The sequence below is a fragment of the Plecotus auritus genome (assembly GCF_963455305.1).
Source record: "Plecotus auritus genome assembly, chromosome: 8".
Lineage (NCBI taxonomy): Eukaryota > Metazoa > Chordata > Mammalia > Chiroptera > Vespertilionidae > Plecotus > Plecotus auritus.
In genome coordinates this window covers 90,570,362-90,592,234 of record NC_137782.1, presented here as the reverse complement: position 1 = coordinate 90,592,234, position 21,873 = coordinate 90,570,362, and positions in this window count along the sequence as shown.

Genomic DNA, 21,873 nt, shown 5'->3' with positions numbered 1-21,873 from the left:
TTATACTTAATACTAGAGGCCCGGTGCACGAAATCGTGCACGGGGGGGTGTCCCTCAGCCCAGCCTGCACCCTCTCCAACCTGGGACCTCTCGAGGGATGTCCGACTGCCCGTTTAAGCCCGATCCCACATCCCTCTTACAATCCAGGACTGCTGGCTCCCAACTGCTCACCCGCCTGCCTTCCTGATTGCCCCTAACTGCTTCTGCCTGCCAGCCTGATCACCCCCTAACCACTCCCCTGCCAGCCTGATTGATGCCTAACTGCTCCCCTGCCAGCCTGTTTGCCCCTAACTGCCCTCCCCTGCAGGCCTGGTCCCCCCCAACTGCCCTCCCTTGAAGGTCTGGTCCCTCCCAACTGCCCTCCCCTGCTGGCCTGATCACCCACAACTGCCCTCCCTTGCAGGCCTGGTCCCTCCCAACTGCCTTCCCTTGCAGGCCTGGTGCCTCCCAACTGCCCTCCCTTGCTGGCCATCTTGTGGTGGCCATCTTGTGTCCACATGGGGGTGGCCATCTTTGACCACATGGGGGCAGTCATCTTGTGTGTTGGAGTGATGGTCAATCTGCATATTACTCATTTATTAGATAGGATAGAGGCCTGGTGCACGGGTGGGGGCCAGCTGGTTTGCCCTGAAGGGTGTCCCAGATCAGGGTGGGGGTTCCCTTGGGGCATGGGGCTGCCTGGGCGAGGGGCCTGTGGTGATTTGCAGGCCGGCCACGCCCCTGGAGACCCAAGCAGAGGCCCTGGTATCTGGGGTTTATTTATCTTCTACAATTGAAACTTTGTAGCCTGGAGCAGAGCCAAGCCTTCTGCTTGCTCCGTGGTGGCAGCCATTTCTGTTGGGATTTATGTATCTTCTATAATTGAAACTTTGTAGCCTTAAGTGGAGGCCTGGGCCGGCCAGGGTGTGCGGAAAGCTTTGCTTCCTCCATCGTCGGGGGCAACCCTAGCCTCCTGCTCTTTCCAGCTCCATGGCTGCTGCCATTTCTGTTTGGGTTTATGTATCTTCTATCATTGAAACTTTGTAGCCTTGAGTGGAGGCCTAGGCTGGCAAGGGCAGGCGGAAAGCTTGGCTTCCTCCATTGCCTGGGAAACCCAAGCCTCCCTCCTGCTCTCTGTGGCCGTAGCCATCTTGGTTGGGTTTATTTGCATATTTGCTCCTGATTGGCTGGTGGGTGTGGCTGGTGGATGTAGCGGAGTGATGGTTAATTTGCATATTACTCTTTTATTAGATAGGATATGGCAGGTACATAGGCCTAATAACAACATTCTTCTACTTTTTGCTCAGTTATCCCAAATTCCTCTGATTTATCTACTGTGGCATCTACTATATTCTTCTTAAATTTGTTCAACACACATTTAAGTAGAGTTTAACCAATAACACATATAATTTCCACTTCTATCCCCACAGTTTGGGAAATGGTACTTTTAATTTTATGCAGGAAATTCTGTACCAGTTCAATACATTTAAATTAAACTTGAATATTGAGGGTCTGATTGGCTTATTTTTATTTTAAATATATTTTTATTGATTTCAGAGAGGAAGGGAGAGATAGAGAGAATGATGAGGGAGAATCATTGATCAGCTGTCTCCTGCACGTCCCCCACTAGGGATTGAGCCCGCAACCCGGGCATGTGCCCTCAACTAGAATTGAACCTGGGACCTTCAGTCCGCAGGCTCTATCCACTGAGTCAAACCAGCCAGGGCTGATTGGCTTTTTTAGTGGGTGCATTTTGACACCTACAAAAGCCTGAGAATGGACCACAGACACTATCAATATGTATTCTACAAACTCCCCTGGCAGCAGCCACTGGCTTGATCAGCTTAATAATTCATTAACACTTGTAATGTTACTTTTCAGTTGTATGCTGTGTGTACTTAAAAGTAAAAAGTACAAAAATAAGTTTGAGGGGGAAAAACATTTTAATTGCTTTCAAATGTTCCAATAAAACTGAAACGCATACACTCTTGCTCAAGGATGTCCTTGCCAGATTATTACATACTTGCTTGCCAAATCTCTCTAGCTTTCTCCTATTTTCTTAATCTTAGGAACTACAGACAATATTAAGGGTTGCTGGCTGGACAGAACACATAAATGCTTTCAAAAGGCTTTAAATGTTCAAATGTCATAGGAAGGAATGAAAGAAAATAATCATATCTCCAGTCTTAAAAACAATTAGAAGTTTATGAGTCAGAAAATAGCAAAGTAATCTTAAACTCCCAAGAACAAAGTATTTTTTTGCATTCATGTTTAAATAACCATTTTGTTATCTTCAACCGTAGTTCCTGCTGAGAACATCCCAATAAACGGCAGTCTCTGTGACTAAGGAAATACTCTAACTTCTGATCCACTGATAGGAGAAGAAATATCACCAAGGCCAGGAGGTCTCTCAGGTCACTATCTAACAGACGTGGCACCAGCGCAGGCCCAGCTCCATGATGAGGGAGCGGTGGTTGTGCCCCAGCCATGACACGTCTGCTAAGATGATTTCAGGCCATTGAATGACACCAGGCGGGCATCCTGCAGGTGGGTTCTGTACAAAAGAATGCACTGTGGACGGCGGGTGTCCTGTGTTCAAAGTCGAAGCTTTGAATGATTACAGGGTAAAATGACAGCTTTCTCTGATGAATTTGCAATATTTTGCCACATACTTGAAAACTAATATAGACACAACATCTTTAATAACTTGGAAAAGTAAAGTGAAGAGCAGACATTGTTTTCTAATATACAGAAATGGAAGGAAACAAAATGTTAGAGCAAATTTAAATATCATTTTTGTCTCAAGCGAAATTCTGTTTGATATGAATACCATCCCCCAAATATTCATAAGAACAATTTTATTTCAATCTTGATTTCTTCAAAGGTAAAAGAAAACTCAGCTTCTTGGGTTCAGGATCAGACCTTACAATGTACTGTTTTTATTTTTATTTTTGAAACAGCATAGATTTTATTATTAATGAATGAATTAATTAATTAATTTTTTCCATCACCATTTATCTAAACCTCTATGTCCTCTTCCACTTCCACTGTACTGTGTTTATAAACAATATTTTAAAGAAAAACAACAACTATGACATCTGTTTGTCTCCATAAAGACAACATCCTAGCCCTAGCTGTTTGGCTCAGTGGATAGAGTGCTGGCCCAGGCCCAGGGACTGAAGGATCTTGGGTTCGATTCTGGTCAAAAGGTCAAGGACACATACCTCTGTGGTAGGCTCCATCCCCACCCGAATCAGGGAGCATGTGGGAGGTAACCAATTCATGTGTTGCTTTCACATAGATGTTTCTCTCTGTCTCCCTCTCCCACTCTCTCTAAAAAAATATCCTTGGGTGAGGATTAACAACAACAAAAAGAATAAATCTCATTTAAAAAAAAAAGACAATATCACAGTCATAGGGCACCTTTCATGCACCCTCATAGTATCTTATGATATAAGGTGGGAGTGAGGAAACTGAGTCAGGGTTAGAATCAAATTGTTGCTCTTACATGACCCACGAACACCAAAAGCCCAAGGTCTATTTAAGATGCACTTTTTGCTCTGGATTCAACTTGACATAATTGTTATTTTAAGTAAATGTACTTTCTCCTCCTCCTCCTCCTCCTCCTCCTCCTCCTCCTCCTCCTCCTCCTCCTCCTCCTTCTTCCTTCCTTCTTTCTTCTTTCTTCTTCTCCTTTTCCTACAGTAAACGTATTTTAAAATATATTTTTCATCATAATTCTCTTAGTGGTAGAAGTAATTCATTACTCTCAGGGATCAGAAGGAAAGGCTTTCATTCCTAAGAGATCCAATGCAGGGGTGGTCTATCCCACTAAACAGCTTCAGAAATTCACAAATGCCAGGAGATGTCATCAGAAGAAATAAAATTCCTAAGTAGACCATCTTTGCTCCTTCTGAGACACCTGAGAAGGCAGGTTTGCCACTAAGGTGAACACATATGCTTTCTGTTGGGATTTAAGACTGTGGGCTTTTTTTATCCTCTAGTTTACAGCTGAAGTAATTAATTAAAAACAAAATATCAAGCTGTCAACCTGGTGGTCAAAGAAGAGAAGAATTCTCTGAGAAGACATAGTTTAAGAAAGAAATAACTGCCTTGGTTGGGTGGCTCGATTGGTTAGAGTGTCGTCGGATATGCCAGTTTCAGATTTGATCCCAGGTCAGGGCACATACAAAAATCAACCAATGAATCCATAACTAAGTGGAACAACAAATTTTTCCCTCTTCTCTCCCTCTCTTTCAAATCAATAAATAAACATAAAAAAAGGGAAGGAGGTGCCCTGTGGGCATGGCTCAGTGGTTGAGCATTGACCTATGAACCAGGAGGTTATGGTTCGATTCCCTGTCAGGGCATCTTCCCAGGTTTCCTGCTGGATCCCCAGTAGGGGGCGTGCAGGAGGTGATCAATGATTCTCTTTCATTGATGTTTTTCTCTCCCTCTCCCTCGCTCTGAAATCAATTAAAATACATATATATTTAAAAAATTATTGTTTTTTTATATAAAAATATTTTAAAGGAAGAAATAACTAAAAGGGGAAAATGGAATAATGCATTGTAGCACAGACTGAGTGAGGATCCCTCAAAGTGCAAAAATAATATTTTCCAAAGACTTTTTTTTTGTCTGTCAAATCACCTGCTTGGAGTTATTTTACATTTTTTTAAAACCTCCAAGTTCAAAGTAAATAATTGTTAATAAGGGTTAAATACAATCTCTTTAAAATCTAATCTTTTAAAAATCCAATCTTTTAAAAATACAATCTTTACACGGAGAATGTTTCCTGAGAATCTGACATTTCAGTTAAGATTGCAATCTTGTCAAAGATGATCAAAGACATCACATTGGAATATTGTGATCCTATTTAGAAATCTTGCTTGCATCCAGTATGAATTCTGCTAGAGAACTTGAGTACAAATCAGGAACTTAATTTAAGGTAATTCATACTAAAAAAGAAACTGGCCTGGTATGTTACTTTGAATCTTTGGTCTATTAATAATGAAGAGAACTATTTTATTGTTTTTTTTTTAATTTTAAAAATATATTTTTATTGATTTTTAGAGAGGAAGGGAAAGGGCTAAAGAGATAGAAATATCAGTGAGAGAAACATCGATCGGCTGTCTTCTGCATGCCCCTTACTGGGGATTAGGCCCGCAAACTGGGCATGTGCCCTGACCAGGAATTGAACCAGTGACCCTTGGTTCATGGGTCAATGCCCAACCACTGAGCCATACCGGCCGGGAGAGAACGGTATTTTTAAGTTGGGGAAGCGTTCATTTATGCTGCTCCCAACTGTGACCCAGTATACACAGAGTGTCCACGAAGTCCCAAAACAAAGAATATGCATAAGGTCACCGCGGCATCTTCAATCTGCAAAAATGAGGCTACAATGGAACAGAGTCTCCTAGAATAAAATAGGATGAAATAAAAACAAAGTAAAGCAGTTTAATAAAACAAATTAAATAACACTATGCTGATTTCCAGACGTTATGGAAATCCTCTACTGAACTCTGAGCTCCTGGGGTGTGCCTGGCCAGCTGAGTAGCTGGATGAAATGGGAAACTCCACGCAGGAAGTGCTGCTGGTGCTAATTAAGGAATGTGGAACCCTTCCTTCTGAGTCAGCTGGGCGGTATGTGGGACTCTGTGCTGCTCACATGAGGGTTGCATGAGACTTCAGAAAGAAAACCAGAATATCTTGCCACTTAACATTTAAGAGGCAAGATGTGATATGTGTGTGTGTGTTTAAATGTTTCCTAATCTTTAAAATGGCTCCTTGCCGCTGGCCTTTTATCAGCTGATTGTATTCCAGCATCATCTCCTCCTCTGATGGCACGGGTGCTATCCCATAGACTAGATGTGGGCCATTTACGAGCTCACATTTTCAGGTACACAGCCTTATCATAGCATTCTGACGATTCACTACTATTACTCAGCAATATAAACATTTCTGTCAACTCTTGTTTTTAATTTCTTTTTGGAAAAAGAAATCAAGTTAATTTCATTTATTTCAAATGTAATACAGGCATAGTGTAAAGACATAATTCAAGAAAAAGAGGAGATAGGAAAAGGTGGTGCAGATCTCATAATCAAAAGACAGCCATTTAAAATTTTGTATATTTGGCCACTAGCCATATATGGCTATTAAAAAAACTACATACAATTAAAAAAATTAAATCTTTATTGTTAAAAGTATTATGTATGTCCTCCTTTCCCCCAGTGACCCCTTCTAGCCCACCCCTGCCCACCTAAAATTTTTGAAATGTGCACAAAATTAGAGAGAATAATAATAAAATGAACCCTCATCCCCAACACCCAGTTCTGCAGTTTCAACTTGTTAAGCACATTTGCTTCAATTCTTGTTTTTTAAAGTTTGTTAAAGTATTACAAATTCCAACATATTATGTCATTCTCCTAAATGCTTCAGTACATGTCTCTAAAATTATATATACTTTTTCTAATAACCCATAGTGCCACTATCACAGCTAATGATTGTTCTCAGCATGTCCATACCAAAATTTCCCTGTTAAGAAAACAAGTTTAAAATTTTAATGTATACCTATATCCTCCATTTTTGCTTACTAATATATATATATGTAAATATATATAAATATATATATAGTTTGTTAAAAATACGATTTTGCATCTTGATTTTTTTTTTAGTTTGATATAACTATTTCCCAATAGCATATTTTTCAAAACTTTCTAATTGCGAAATGGCTGTGTGCAAGTGTGTGTGTGTGGGGTAAGCTGGGTGATTAGTTATTCCTCTATTGGTCTGTTTCCACGTATATATGGAGCGAGTGTGTGTGTTTTTCTTCCTCTCATAGTAAATTTGTTGCCATGAATATCTTTGTTCATAACACCTCTCCTTGGTCGGGGCTATTTCCCTAGGACTCGTCCAGGAGTGTTACTGCTGCACCCAAATGTATGAACACGGCCAGGCCCTTGACTCGTTTCCCCGAGTTGTTTACAAAAGGACTGTACCAATTTACACTTCCACTTACAAAGGATGAGAGCGCCTCTATTACAATGTTTAAAGGCAGCGCTTTTCAGAGCTCTTATAAAATCATTGGCTAGGGCTGGCTTATGTTTGTAACCATCTCAGAATAAATAAAGACACATTTTCCTCTAGCCCTGCAAACACGGCATGCGCAGACTGCCAAACAACCACAAACTAACTTTGATTAGAAGAGAAACCGGTCTATTTGAAAATGTGGTAATGAGATAGTTTCCACCCCCCGGGAAGCCGTCCTGGCGGGGGAGGGGCGCTGCGTTCCTTCTGGCCTCTCTTCCCATCCTCAAGAAGGTATAAATGAACAGGTCAGCGTTCTCTTCGTTTACTTTGCGATTTTTTTTTCTTTTTATTTAAAGCTGGGTATTTTATTTGTTTCCATCTGGCTGGGTTGAGGATGCAAAAATACGGCTGAAAACTAGCAGAAAACTTTGGTGGCAGGCGTTTCCTGTAAACGCAGCCCCACGGTACTGGGTAACAGAGGATTAAGGCAGAGCCATTTTAGCTTCGAGTCCAAATTCTACTTTGTTTCCTTGGGGACACGTTGTTCTTATTTGTTGACTTCAAATAAAATTGCCTCAGTAGCTGTTGATTTCGGCGCATAAAATTCTTATTTTCTTTAAAGAATATAGCATATCAGTTACAAATCCTTGTAGAAAAGTCAGTTGTATGGGGCTTGAGAAATTTATGTGACAGATTTGTGTGTGTGTGTGTGTGTGTGTGTGTGTGTGTGTGTGTGTGTTTGGAATCAGGGAGAAAGAAAAACTCATTATTGTCGTGTTTATGGGGGAGAAAAAAAAAAGGAAGAACTTGATAAGAACATATTTAGCAGGATGGTCTTTAAAAGCCCAACATCTGAATCTTTATTTTCTTTTTCTTTCTCTCTTTTTTTGGGGTGGTGGGGTGGGAGGGAAGCTCGGGAAAGATGGTCCTGTTATTCTCACTCGCTTTTCACCCCATTCAGAGGCTGAAGTCCTTCCTCAAAGCAAGTGGGGACAAAACTTAATCTCTTAAAATATTTTTAAGAGGACATGCAGGCGTGGTAAGTTAAATACATATATAATATATATTAATATATATAAATAATTCTGTATAATATATAGTATATATGTCAACAAAATGTGCTAACCACATTTTTTAAAGAGTCAAAGATTCCAGAGGGATTTAGTTAAACTGAGGCTGTTTTAGAATAGGGACAGACACATCAGGAAGAGTAATGGCTAATGTCATTTTGATTGACGTTTATTGAGTGATCACCACGCACCAGGCAGTTTTAAGATTTCATCACAATTAGTTTATTTAATGCTCATAAGTGCCCGATGTGCTGGGCGGCAGTGTTATTCCCATTTTACAGGTGAGGCCCAGAGGTTGGGTCACTGGCCTGAGGTCCCCCAGTAGCAGAGCACTTGGATTCAGCCAGATTCTGGGGCTGTTTTATTCAGTTCTGGTTTCTGGGAAAACCTGCTGTGTTCGCTGTGGAAGCTGCTGGGCCAAAAAGCCCCTCAGCTGATAGTGGAGTGGTGAGGTAGGGTAGCTTTGGGTCAACTATTGACATTAGGGCAGCTGAGCTTGGGTCTAGAGACTCATGATTTTTTGATCACTTTAGCCTATCAAGGGTGTGGCTCTGACTTTAATCTCTTCCCCAGCATTTTCCCCCAATCCCAGCATCCTCTCTGAGGGCGTGGCTGGAGAGGGCACGCGTTATATTGCGGACGGAGACTTGGGGCTCAACCAGTTCACTCACCCCTGCCTCCTGCAGGGTCTCTCAGGTCTCGCTTGGAGAAGGTGCCCATCGGACTCCGAAAGGCCGGCCGTCTCCCAGCCCCCTGCGGATTCCCTAGATCCTGGTATGTTCCGTGCATTGTCTACATTGGTTGGTCTTTAGCTGATGATTGCGAGTTATTCAAGTTCTGGAGCAGACAAATCTGGATCCAGCTGTCTCTCTTGCCCGCAATAAACATACTCGCTTCTCTTTCCCCGCTGGGGAGTAAGGACCTCGCTGGGCCCTGCGGTGGTGAAAACAGACCTGGCTGTGCAGGCCTGCGAGCTGCTGCCTGCGGGCAGTGGTCTTCAGAACAGCATGTCTTCGTTGCGTGCTTGCTATGTGCCTAATTCCCCTGGAGAATTTTACAAGTGAGGACTTGTTTATTCCACCCAAATATACTTGTCCGGGAATGCATTTACCTCCATCTGTAAAATGGGTACACAGAGGCAAAGGGAGCTCAAGGGAGGTGCCAGAGGCGGCAAGCCCAGAGTCGTGGTTTGAACCCAGGAAGGCAGATCCAAGAGCTCACTACCTGTATCACCACTCCGGCACAGCTTTCTCATCTGGGTGATGGGTACTGACTCTGCCTAGGTATCCAGAAACGGTGCCTATCATAAGTATGTAATCAATGTTAGCTGTTATTATTCTCTCTTCTCCTAAAGCCAAGGTCAACCACTTAGTATAGATAAGAATGGCATGAGTCAGCATGGGCTATTAGATCAGGCTAGAATTCCACTTTATTCTTGTTATAGAACTTCAAGGAAGTTAGAGAAGTTGGTAAGTCAGAAATCGGGTTAACCTCTGATGGCTACAGTTTCCTCACCTGCCCAATGAATTAATATACAGGTTATTAGGACAACTAAATAACACTATGATTGGATCAATTACATGTGGAGTTAAGACTGGCACACAGCAGGGGCTCAATAAATTGTAGTACTTCCCCCTTTTCTTATCCTTATCTCTTCTTACTTTTACTATTATCATTGTTGTTGTAAAAGTAAACCAAAAATATGAACACACTTAAGTATCTGAATGATTTCAGCAGAAGAGATTATCAGCATTACTATTTTAGGCATATCCTTGGTTTTATCAGTCTGTTTAATAAACCTCTTAATATTTGAGCCAGGACATTATTCCTCTGCTCAGACCATTACTATGACTCTTAGGTTCATTCATAGTAAAATGTGTTTTTTTTTTTTTTTTTTGTTTTTTCTTTTCTGTCCTTTTATTTTTATTATTTTTTTAAATTGAATTTATCGGGGTGACATTGGTTAATAAGACTATATAGGTTTCAGATGTACAGTTCTATAGCACATCATCTGTATATTGTATTGTGTTTACTACTCCAAGTCAAGTCTCCTTCTGTCACCATTTATCCCCCCTCTATCCTCTTCTGCCTCCCCAACCGCCCTTAAAATCTGGTTTTTACAATGACCCAACAACCCCATCTCAATTTTCGGACTTGTCTCTTCTTCTTAATCCACACAAGCCACCATAACGTGCTGGCTTCCTTGCTGTTCCTTGAGCCACTGGGCACCTTGCCTCCAGGTCTTTGCATGTCAGTGCCTTAGCCTGGAATGCCCTTTCCCCGGAACTCCGCCTGGCTCTCACTGTTCCCCCTTCAGATCTTTACTCAGGTGTCTTCACCTGTGCAGTCTTCCTGGACTAGCCTATTTAACATCACCCCCACCTACTCCTTCTACTCCCTTCACTCAGGTAAATAACAGCACTTACCCTTCAGCCTATACCCCAAGGCACCTAAGGCAATAGGTTCTTAGTTTTCTCCATAGCATTAACGTTTAATACACTAGAATCTTAATGCACCATGTTAACTCCACCAGGATGGGGTTGCTTTCCTGCTGCATCCCCGGCACCTAGAACAGTGGCTGGTACATGGAAGGTGCTTAGTAAATATGGAATGAGTGAGAAAGTAAGTGAATGAGTGGATGACAGAATCCAGGGGGCATGTTTAATTAAACAGAACAGCTGTGTATTGGGACACTTCCTGTGTGCGGCCATATTCCACAATGTGGAGGAAATGGGCCCTCCCTTTGAGGGGCCTGCAATCTAGTCAGCTGGTAGGTCGAGCACACATCCAGGTCGAGGCATAACCCAGCAAATGTCATAAAGGAGACACTGGACAAAGGGTGACTGACCAAAGAGACGATGCGGGCCCTGGGGGTGGGCCTTGGGGGCTGGCAGGATGGGTGCAGACTGGTTTTGGCACATACATGGCACGTGGTTTGGAGTCAGCTTGTTGGGGGAGGGGGGACAGGCATCCGGCACAGAGCAAGGAGGTGGGTAAGCAGAGTGGTTTCTCCAGTGTTTATCTGAAGCTAGTATATGGAAATCCTAAACATTTTAGTCACCATTTTTTATTCCCCAGGGCATTGAACGGTTTGGGATTCTGTTAATTTAGAAAAAAATTATTTATTGGTTTTAATGAGGGAGAGAAAGGGAGAGAGAATCATCAGTTTGTTGTTCCATTTATTTATGCATTCATTGGTTGATTTTTGTATGTGCTCTGACCCAGTGGGACCAGCAATGTTGTATTGGGACAGGCTTCAACCAACTCTACTCACACAGGGCCATTTTTAAACACCACCCCCCTCCTTCCACACTGTGCCTAGGCCCCGCCTCTTCCTGTCCTGGAGGCTCGCCCCTCAGTGGAATTCTATGTTAATAGGCAACTACGTTTTAATTATACAGGTAAAATATGAATATGTTTTACCAGTAAAAAGATAAAAATATTTAGCCACTACCAAACGGTCCTGGATCCTTGCCCACAACTGAGAATTAATCACTTTTGGTAAGGGTCTTCCCAATTTTCATATATTTCCATATTTCTTTCCTTTTTTTCTTTTTAAAAAATATGTTTTCATTGATTTTAAACAAGAGGAAGGAAGAAGGAGAGAGAGAAAATTGATGAAAGCCCTAGCCGGTTTGGCTTAGTGGATAGAGCGTCCGCCTGCGGACTGAAGAGGCCCGGGTTCATTTCCAGTCAAGGGCAACATGCTTGGGTTGCCAACTCGATCCCCAGTAGGGGCCCCGCAGGAGGCAGCCGATCAATGATTCTGTCTCATCATTGATGCATCTATCTCTCTCTCCCTCTCCCTTCCTCTCTGAAATCAATAAGAATATATTAAAAAAAGAAAATCGGTGAGAGACACTGATCGGCTGCCTCCTATATGCCCCCTACGGGGGATCGAGCCCACAACCCCGGCATGTGCCCTGACTGGGAGTTGAACCAGTGACCTCTTGGTGCATGGGACGATGCTCAACCACTGAGCCAGGCTGACTGGGCCTTTCTATTTATTTGCTTATTTAGGTACAGTTGACATATAACATTATATTAATGTCAGGTATGTAACAATTATTTGATATTTATATATTATGAAATGATCAGTATATATATTTGTGTGCATGTAAACATAGGTATGTATTTGTGCATAGTATATATATATATATATATATATACACACATACATACCTATATATTATATACACATATACATATTTTTCTTTTAGTAAATATGGTATGGTATGTGTGTTTAAACAAAAAAAATGGTATACCTTTTTGCAGCTTGACTCCTTTTTAAAATTTTTTAATTTAACGATGTCTTGGTGATTTAGCCACATGGGTACATATGGCCCTACTTCATTCTTCCCAGGGCTGTCTATTAAGTTTGGAGATACCGTAGTTTATGTGGCCATTTTCTTTTTGATGGATGTGTAGGTGGTTTCTAATTTTTCACTATTACAAATAAACAGTGCTGCAGTGAGCATTCTTGCGTACCTGAGGGGTTATTTATTACCCTAGAGTAGGCATTATAATTATATGCTTCCCTATTTATTTATGCTTTAATTTGTTTAATGCCTATTTCTCCTATTAAAACATAAGTTCCACAAGGACAGAAATACAATTTGTTTTGTACTTCACTCTTTAATTACTACCTTAGTCAAGTGCCTGGGACAAAGGAGTCTTCAGTAAATATTTATGGAGTGAATTGGTGAAAATGTTGGCTGGGGTCACGGGGTGGTTTTGCATCCTGAGAGGAGGGAACAGTGACTTATGTTGGCACAAGGTGAGATCTTTGCACAGGGCAGCAGCAGGTGGCTATTCGCGGGGGCTAGGAAGAAGTGTTCGGGGCTGGGAGGAAGACAGGTTCAGGCGGCTTGGCGATGAGATTCCTGTACTGATCAGGAAACCGGAAACAAGGAACAGGAAGGAAAGGGTGTAGTTGAGAGCTATTGGGATGGTAGGACCTGTAAGATGTGCTAATTGACTAGCTCTGAGGGGCAATGGAAAGGCAGGCATGGAGGGTTAAAACCTAGTTTAGGACACTTATTTTTTAAACATTTATTGCCTCCCACTTCTATGCAAAAAACACTGCTAATTGTTTTCGGGACATGAGTTTGCACAACCTTTCTCCCCTACCCTCAAAGAGGAGTTGCAGCCTATTGGGGAAGATGGTTAAGTCCACAGGTACAGCAAAAATGCGAGGGAGTGACTGTATGGGAGGGGACCAGACCTGGGCCACACCAAGTGGACTCTTGCTGTTCCAGAAATGGGCCGAGTGGAGGATCTTTTCCCTGGCCCCAGACGACACATGCCAACTGGTGAACATTCAGGAAATGGGGTGTCCAGAAATGTGTGTTAGTGTACATTTTTAGAAGTTAAGGACATTTAGGTTGGTGACAGAGCTGAGGGCTGGCCTCAGTGTAGTCTGGAAGACAGGGCACACATTGAGGCTTGGGACCTCAGGCAGGCTACTCCACCATCCGGGCCGCAGTTTCACCTTTCTAAAGAAAGGCAGTAACAACAAAAAGGGCGGAGATTGATAAGATTGCAGGAGCCCAGTGGCAGGTGTCCTTATCAGCGACATTTCTGATTCCATGTCCGTGCCCTGGACGCGAGGACAGGAAGACATCCATTGAAGTAAAGGACTGTGGGTCTTAGTTTTCCCGCCTCTTTGTGTAGCCAGGAGGATCACTGAGGAAATAATCTGTTGCGGAAGAAACCCTTGAAGTTTAATAGTTCTCGTGGTTTTACTTCCATTTCCTTTCAGTGACTTCCCCGTGCCATTGGAGTAAAATCCAGAGTCTTCACAGGCCAGGGGATCCTGCCAGCCACGCTCTCAGAGACATTGGGAGTTTTAGGCAGGGCCCTAATGTACTCAGGTTTGACTTTTGAAAAGCTCAGTGTGACAGATCTGTGATTTCTGCTGGAAAGGTAGTTCTTTGAACGTGGAGTTCACGTCCTTCCAGCTGAATCCCTGGTATTGGGGAAAATGCCAGGCACATCACGGAGTTGGTGTGCATTCTATTGATTGAATGCATGCCTCACCTCTTTAAAGTAAGATTGAAACTAGCCATTTGGGCCCAGCCATGGTGGCTCAGTGGTTGAGCATCGACCTATGAACCAGGAGGTCATGGTTCGATTCCTGGGCAGGGCACATGGCCAGGTTTCGGGCTCGATCCCTAGTAAGGGGGTGTGCAGGAGGCAGCCAGTCAATGATTCTCTCTCATCATTGATGTTTCTATCTCTCCCTTTCTCTCTGAAATCAATGAAAATATTTAAAAAAACAAAACCATAAAAACAACTAGCCATTGGGTTTAGTAGGAGGATGTAATGAGATAATGGAGATTATCTCATGCCTGGCACATGGTCACCATTTACTCATTTTCATCCAGTTTTTAATGAATATCTACTATGTGCCAGGCATGGCTCAAGGTTCTGGGGACACAGGATGGGGTGTGGGGTGAGGCCTGGCTAGTGTCTGCACAGGAAAGGAAACCACGTGGTGAAGGGTGGTGAGGGGAGGGGGAGATAGGAGCTGAGGTTGGAGACCCTAGTGAGGGAGGGGAGGAATGGGCTATGAGGGAGGCCCCATATCCGTGGGTAAGGACAAGGCCCTAGGGGCAGGTGCTGGATCTAGACTCCTAGCTCTGCTGCTTCAGACCAGTGGGCTTTGGGAGAGCCACTTCATCCCTCTGTGCCCAGGTTCATCTACAAAGATGGAAAAACATAGGTTCTACCTCAGAGGGTCCCTAGGAGTTAGAGTAAATGAGTTACAGAGTAGAGAGCATACGCTGAGGATGTAATAAACGTTAGTGCTGATCAGCCAGCCTCTTGGCACTGGTCCTGCTTTTGGCAGAGCATTTTTGGAAGTATCAGTGCTCCATCCCAAGGCAGAGAAATGCAGAAGGCACTCCTGGGTGTGGGTTTGCACAAGTCCCTGCTCTCAATGGAGTTAACAGGCTGACTCAGACCTGAAAGAAAAAGAAAATAAAAATCCTAACCAATCAACTATACAAACAACTTACTAGGCCATTTATGTCATCTTGATTGAGAGAGCTGGGAAAAAAAGAGGAAAGTGAGGTCAAAGACTCTCAATGTTCTTCCTATTAAACTGCGAAACCTTTCGGGTTCCAGGTCCAATGTCAATAGCATTAGGAGAGCTGACACTTGGGTGCCAGGTATATTCAAAGGCGAGTCCTACACAGCCCTTCGTGGAGTTGATACTCTGTGTAATTGACTGTTGATCAACACAGGAGTTGGGGGTGCTTACCCAGGTGCAGTTGAAAATCCAAGTATAACTGCTGATGCCCTCCCCCCCCCAAACTTAACTACTAATAGCTTACTGTTGCCTCAAAGCTTTACTAATAATATATATAGTCAGTTAACACATTTTGTGTATTATATGTATTATATGGACTGCATTCTTACAATAAAGAAAGCTAGAGAAAAAAATACTATTAAGAAAATCATAAGGAAGAGAAAATAGATTTCCAGTATTGTTCCAATAGGAAAAAAAATCCGTGAAGGTGGATCTGTGCCTTTGGCTGGTGTGCAGCACAGAGCTTCTCTGTGGTATGACTTGGGGCAACACAACTATCTGATGAGGCAGGTGATTAGAGACTATCATTCCTATTTTACAGATGAGGACACTGAGGTCTAACCAGACCCCAGTGACTGGTTAGAAGACCCAAATTTTAATTCCCTTCCCATCGGAATGCGTTTTGAACACATTGATTGATCACTGCTGTAGGCAGGCATCATGGAGATACAGCAGAGAACAAGACACAGTGGCATCTATTTTTATGGAGTTTAGTAGGAGGAGGACCGGCAGGAACGAATAAATTACTGGGGTATAATGTGTAGTGAGTATAACCACATGGGTTTGAGATCTGGGGGTACCTGGCAGGGGTGCGTGATCTAATGTGAGTGGCTAACCCATCTCTCTATCCATTCTTTCTTCGTCAACATCCATGATATTAAGTATCTATTAGTGGTGGGGAGTTGTGGGAGAAGGTCTGAGAGTGAAATCTAGAATTCATTACTGGACATCTAAGTGGACATAGAGTAGGAAGTTGGAAATATGTTTTGGGAGTTGAAATAAAGGCCTGGATGAGAAAGATATAAATTTAGGAGCCTTGTTAGGTCTTCTGAGCCACTGAATTGGATGAAATAGGGGATAAATGAGAAACAGAGAAGGCACCAGCTTTGGGCCCTGGGCTCTTTAAAGTCTGGAGGTCAGGGAGAGGAGCAAGGACCAGCCGAGGGGACTTAGAAGGAGCAGCCAGGGGGAGCTGGGGAAATGAGCAGGCTTCAAATCCAGGGAAGAAGTGTTTCAAGGAGGAAGAAGGGATAGACTCTGTCAAATACAGATGTGGCAAATAAAATGAGGATGGAAAATTGTCTGACATCCTACCGCATCTCGAGGTAAAAACCAGTTCTTGTCACTGTCTTTGCAAGGTCCTGCCTGATTCCCATGCGTTCCTGTCCTCCTTCCCTGGGCCCCCCATGCTGGCTTCCTTCTAGTTCCTTCTGTAAGCAGCTTCGCTTCTGTCCTGAACCTGCCCATCTTCTGCTCCCCACCTGACTTCCTGATGGAGGGCCGCTGCTCCTCAGGGAGCCCCAACCCGAAACAGCAGGCACCTTCCCCTCTCCAGTGACCCTGACTTTGTGAATATAACTATCTGTGCACTGTTGGTCTACCTCCAGAACAGCGATTTTCCGTCACTGGCAGAATTTTTAAAACCTGCAAAACCTATTGAGTCAGGGGCACTGACCTCTTTTCCCTTAGATTGTCAAATAATAATAAAAAAAAACAATAGCCAACACAATAGCTGTCTGGTGTGAATGAATCAAAATGACACCTGTTTTTTGTTTTTTTTAAAAATATATTTTATCGATATTTCACAGAGAGGAAGGGAGAGGGATAGAGAGCTAGAAACATCGATCAGCTGCCTCCTGCACACCTCCCACTGGGGATGTGCCCGCAACCAAGGTACATGCCCTTGACCGGAATCGAACCCGGGACCTTTCAGTCCGCAGGCCGACGCTCTATCCACTGAGCCAAACCGGTTTTGGCGACACCTGTTTTTTATGTGCCACAGAACTGTGTGGTAATTAGCTTGTGTGTGCCACGATATAAAAAAGGTTGAAAATCGCTGCTCTGGAAGATAGCATGAAGTCCAAAGGGGCAAGGACTTAATTTGTTTGGCTTCCTCTGTGCTCTATATCCTTTGCCTACAACAGTGCCAGGCCCTCCCAAACTCTGGGCTTACAGCTTTGCACAGTGTGTCTCATTTAATCCTCCAGTCTTATTTATGCCAGTAATATAAATATATATGTTTTCTCCAATTTTATTGAGATGCAGTTTACATGTGACACTATAAATTTAAATTGTACAATATGATTTGAGGTATGTGTATGTTGCAAAATCATTATCACAGTAAGTTAACATCCGTCATCTCATAGTTTTTCCCCTTGTGATGAGAATTTTTTAAAAAAAATACATTTTTATTGATTTCAGAGAGGAAGGGAAAGAGAGAGAGAGAAACATCAATGATGAAAGAGAATCATTGATTGGCTGCCTCCTGCACACCCCACACTGGGGATCGAGCCCACAACCCCAGCATATGCCCTGACTGGGAATTGAACCATGACCTCCTGGTTCATAGGTCCACACTCAACCAGTGAGCCATGCTGGCTGGGCAGTGAGAACTTTTAAGTAGTTATTTTTTTCTTCCTCTTCCTCCATTTTCTTCCTTTTTCTACTTCCTCTTCTTCTTCATCATCCCATTTTATGGATGAGGAAACTGAAACCCAGAGGGATTAAATAATACTCTAGAATTAATGCAGCTTTCAAGAGGTGGGGAGTATTTGAGAGTCCAGAGTGACTGGAGAGAAGACATTCCCACCCCTCTTCTCCCAGAACATGCAGTTTAAACCTCTCTTAGGAGGAACAGAAGCTTATTTTCTGAATGAATGGGAAAGGAGCGCTAGGTGGAGGGAACCGCAGGTCTAAAGGCTCTGGGTCAGACAGGTTGAAGCTTAGAACCCTAAATAAGGGTTGGCCAAGACTTGAGGCTGGAGAGTTAGGCAGGGGCCAGATTACAGGCCTGGCGAGGCAGCTCTGGAGTTTGTTCTTTTCTCCTGAGGCAAAAGGAAGCCATTAAACAGGGTGGGGACATGATCTGATTTACACTGTAAAAGCTCTTGGGCTATGGGGTGGAGAATGTTAAGGCAAACCTAGAAAGAAAGAAGCGTGGAGAAACCTCACTTATTCAAATATTTGGAGGAGAGAGTGGGTTTGTGGAGTAGGCTTGTGTTAAGAGATGAAGTGGACAGAATTGAAATATATTTAGGAATTATAGGGTTTGCTGATGGATTCAAGGTGTGTGGGGAAGGAGGGTGAAGTATAGTTTAAGCCAAATTATACTAGGTTTTGACTTGAGTAAGTGGGTGGATGAAAGAGAGTCCATTTATTGAGATGAGGCTGGGCATCGGATTTCAAGAAATGTTATTTACCTTACTCTTCCCAGACTTCCTCTTATCCCAGAGTTCCCCTTTTGGAATATCAGATGAGTGCAGAAAGCTTTAAAGAGGTGCTCCCAAAGTTATGTGACACATGTAATTTTAAAAGAAAGTTTACATGTCGAGTGACGTCAACCTTGGAAAACCTTCCAGAATATTAGAGGAAGACAAAGTGCTTGCAGAGGGGAGGGAGGCACTGATCTAACTTGTCAATGAGACAATTGAAGTTAAAAGATTAACAGTCTCCCCCCTACCCCAGTTAATCTAATGAATTTGTGATTGGATCTAGACTTCTATTTAAATTGAGCCTTATTCTTGGCCCCTCCCTTTTTGGTTTGCGAATAAAATCCAGCAATCACTTCTCTTCCAGGATTGTTCCGAGCCAGGTGGACTGGCAGGCTCAGAGATCAAGAGTCTCCAGGTTCCAGACACTGCCCCCACTTCCGAAAGGTAAATGCTGCTATTTATTTTTGTCATCTATTCTGATGTTTTATAGAGGGCTTACAATTTTGAGACGACTTGAGTGAAATCAAGAGACTGAATAGAAGAGAGAGAAGTGTGGTGTTTCCTGCAGTTGTTGGTGATCCCTACTTAATTTAGTGCATTCAGTCGTGTTAAAAGGGCTGTCCCGGTTTCTTCTCAAATGTCCTTTGTAGTTTGCAGGAGGCTGGCAGGTTGGGCTAACTTTTTCATTTTCTTTTCCTGCTAACTCCTCACTGTAGTTTTTCAGGTTTTCCTGCTCTGAACCACTAAGTTTTGTGTTTTTGTTTTTTTTTTGCCAAGTATCTTTGTTGGCTTCATTTCAGCTCCAGGGTTTTACACAGTTTCCAGATTGTTTTTCTGTAATAGTTCCACAGCAAAATAAATACTTACGAAATAAGAAGATCATACCGCATTCTGTTCTTTTAATTATGGCTTAGTCCCCAAACATGATTCCAATTGATGGTAAATATAGCAAATCAAAAGGGCTTTTTGTTTATTAGATCTGGAGAGAAAACCATAAGTTGGCTAAAAGAAGAGGTCTCATATCACCAGGATTAAATCAGGGATAATGGGGCTATATTTTAAAGCATACACTGGGAAACATCTTAAGGCGGGCTGGTCTGTTTAGATAATTGTGAAAAATGAAGTGTAGCTGACATTTGTCGCATTAAAAAGAGGTGAAGTGGGGCTTTTTCTGCCCCTTCCCCGAGTAGCCTGTTAGCTCACAGCGGAAGGGACATTTCTGGTCCCATTCTTTCTTTGTGCTGCCTGCTTCCCTGCAGCACCTGACTCTTGAAGAATGAGTCTAGCTAGGGAGTAATGGTAAAACAGGATTACTCTACTCGTGGGTGGGTGGAGCTAAGTAGATGTAGATCAACATTTGATTTTCAATTTTCATACAATAACAATATGAATTCTTCGAGTTTATTACAAAACCACATGTTCCTAGTGTTCTGTTACTTTTGGAGTTTCCATTTTTAATTGTTTTAAGTATACCAGTTTTCCAAACACATCTTAAGTATGAGTCTCTCTCTTCTAAAGGGAGATTGTGTCTCACAGATGCCCTTACAGCAAATTCAGATCACTCTATGTCCATTTAAAAACACAGTGTGTGTTTGCAACCCAGCACTCAGTCACTGGCAGAATTTTGCAACCATTTCCCAGTTTTCTGTTGGCATGCCTCCAAGGATAAGGTCTTTGTAATTCCTTGCTCAAACATAAGGATCACATATAAAACTCTTAGCAGATAGATCAGTTAATACAATCATCTTTCCATTTTAAAAGCTACAACATAATAAGGTTTTTTTTGGGGGGGGGATAGGGAGAGAGAAACAGTGGTTAACAGACCATATGATGTTATTATGCTAACAAAGTGGTAGCTTTGTGAGGGCATAGAGGAAAAAAAAGCACAACCCTTTTTGCTCTGAGAATAATTCAGTAGCAACAAGGTCTGAGAGCCAGGAGTCCTATTGTTCTTAGTGAAACGATTATTTGTCAAAACATTTGATTGTTTCCCCATTCCTATTGAAAAAGTTTGGACTTTTTTCTTTTTTGCTCAATTTTGATACCAGGATTTTAAACCATCAGTAGTGCTATTGTGTTTACAGCATTGAGGGTTTCAGAGTTGAAAGGTTATCCATTAACATGTAGAGTGAGGCTACACTTAAGTTAAGGCTCAACCTGGTTCCACCACTAGTTCATAGTTTCTTTGTTGAGGAGCAAGGGTGGAAGTCATTTGTTTTGGTAAGTTCAATGAAGCTTCTTGTTTATGAAGAGGATGCCTCTGGACTGTGTTTCAGGATGTGACTATATCTGAGGCTCTGAAAAGTATCTTAAAGAGAGGTGAGAGGTATTCATCTTCCCTGAGAAAGGGAACCTACTGCTAGAAGTAACCGGTATCAGTGTACTTGATTTAAAAAAAAAAAAAAAAAAGAGTTCTGGCCGAAGAATCTACTTCTGGCACTGCTAATTAATTTGTTAAGAAATTGGTTCATTTCTTTAGAAAAGACTAACCAGACCGTCTGTGGGGCTAGTAGTTCTGTATAAAATGACAGCAAAAACATCACACTCTGTAAATGCTTCCCCTTTGCTAAGAAGCTGTCTCTCAAATTCCATTTCCTATTTATTAAGGATTGCATTGCTCACCAGCCGAGCACTTACTGAGTGGCTTTTTTTTTGTCTTGATTTATTAACTGTGTACTTTAAGTGCCTTTCTTGTTATGTTTTAAGTTTTTCCATTTTGGATACACCGAAGGTAAAACTAAACACACACAACAACAAAAAAACACGGGGCTATTTTGTTTGTGGTGACTTGCAAAGCTCCGTTTACATTTGCATTCGTTTGCATCTTGGGGCGGAAAACTTGGTGGGTGTGATTGTGCTTCCGTGATTCCTCCTGGAGCTTAACGTGGGGGGAATCAGTGTCCTTGGATCTTTCCTTTCTTTTCCTTTTATTTTTTTTGTGAGCAGAGAAAGAACAGTAGGAAAACGCTTTAAATGAGTTGGCCGTGGGGAGGAGGGGGAAAGGTTTTTTTTTTTTGGTTTCCATTTTAATAAGCCCGGTTTCATCCACGTGGATTTCTATCAAAGCCAAGTGGATTCTTGGAACCTAGGCCAAGTTTATAAATCTCAAGTTATAACAGCGCAAACCCAGATCTTTTAGAAAAGTAACAACAAAGGATAGCTTTATGAAGATACTAGTTAAAAAACATTTTAATCATCTTGTCTTATCGACCTTCCTCACACTTGAGGAAAACCTGAAGAAAGTGTTGTTTATGCACAGCTGCCTTTTAAT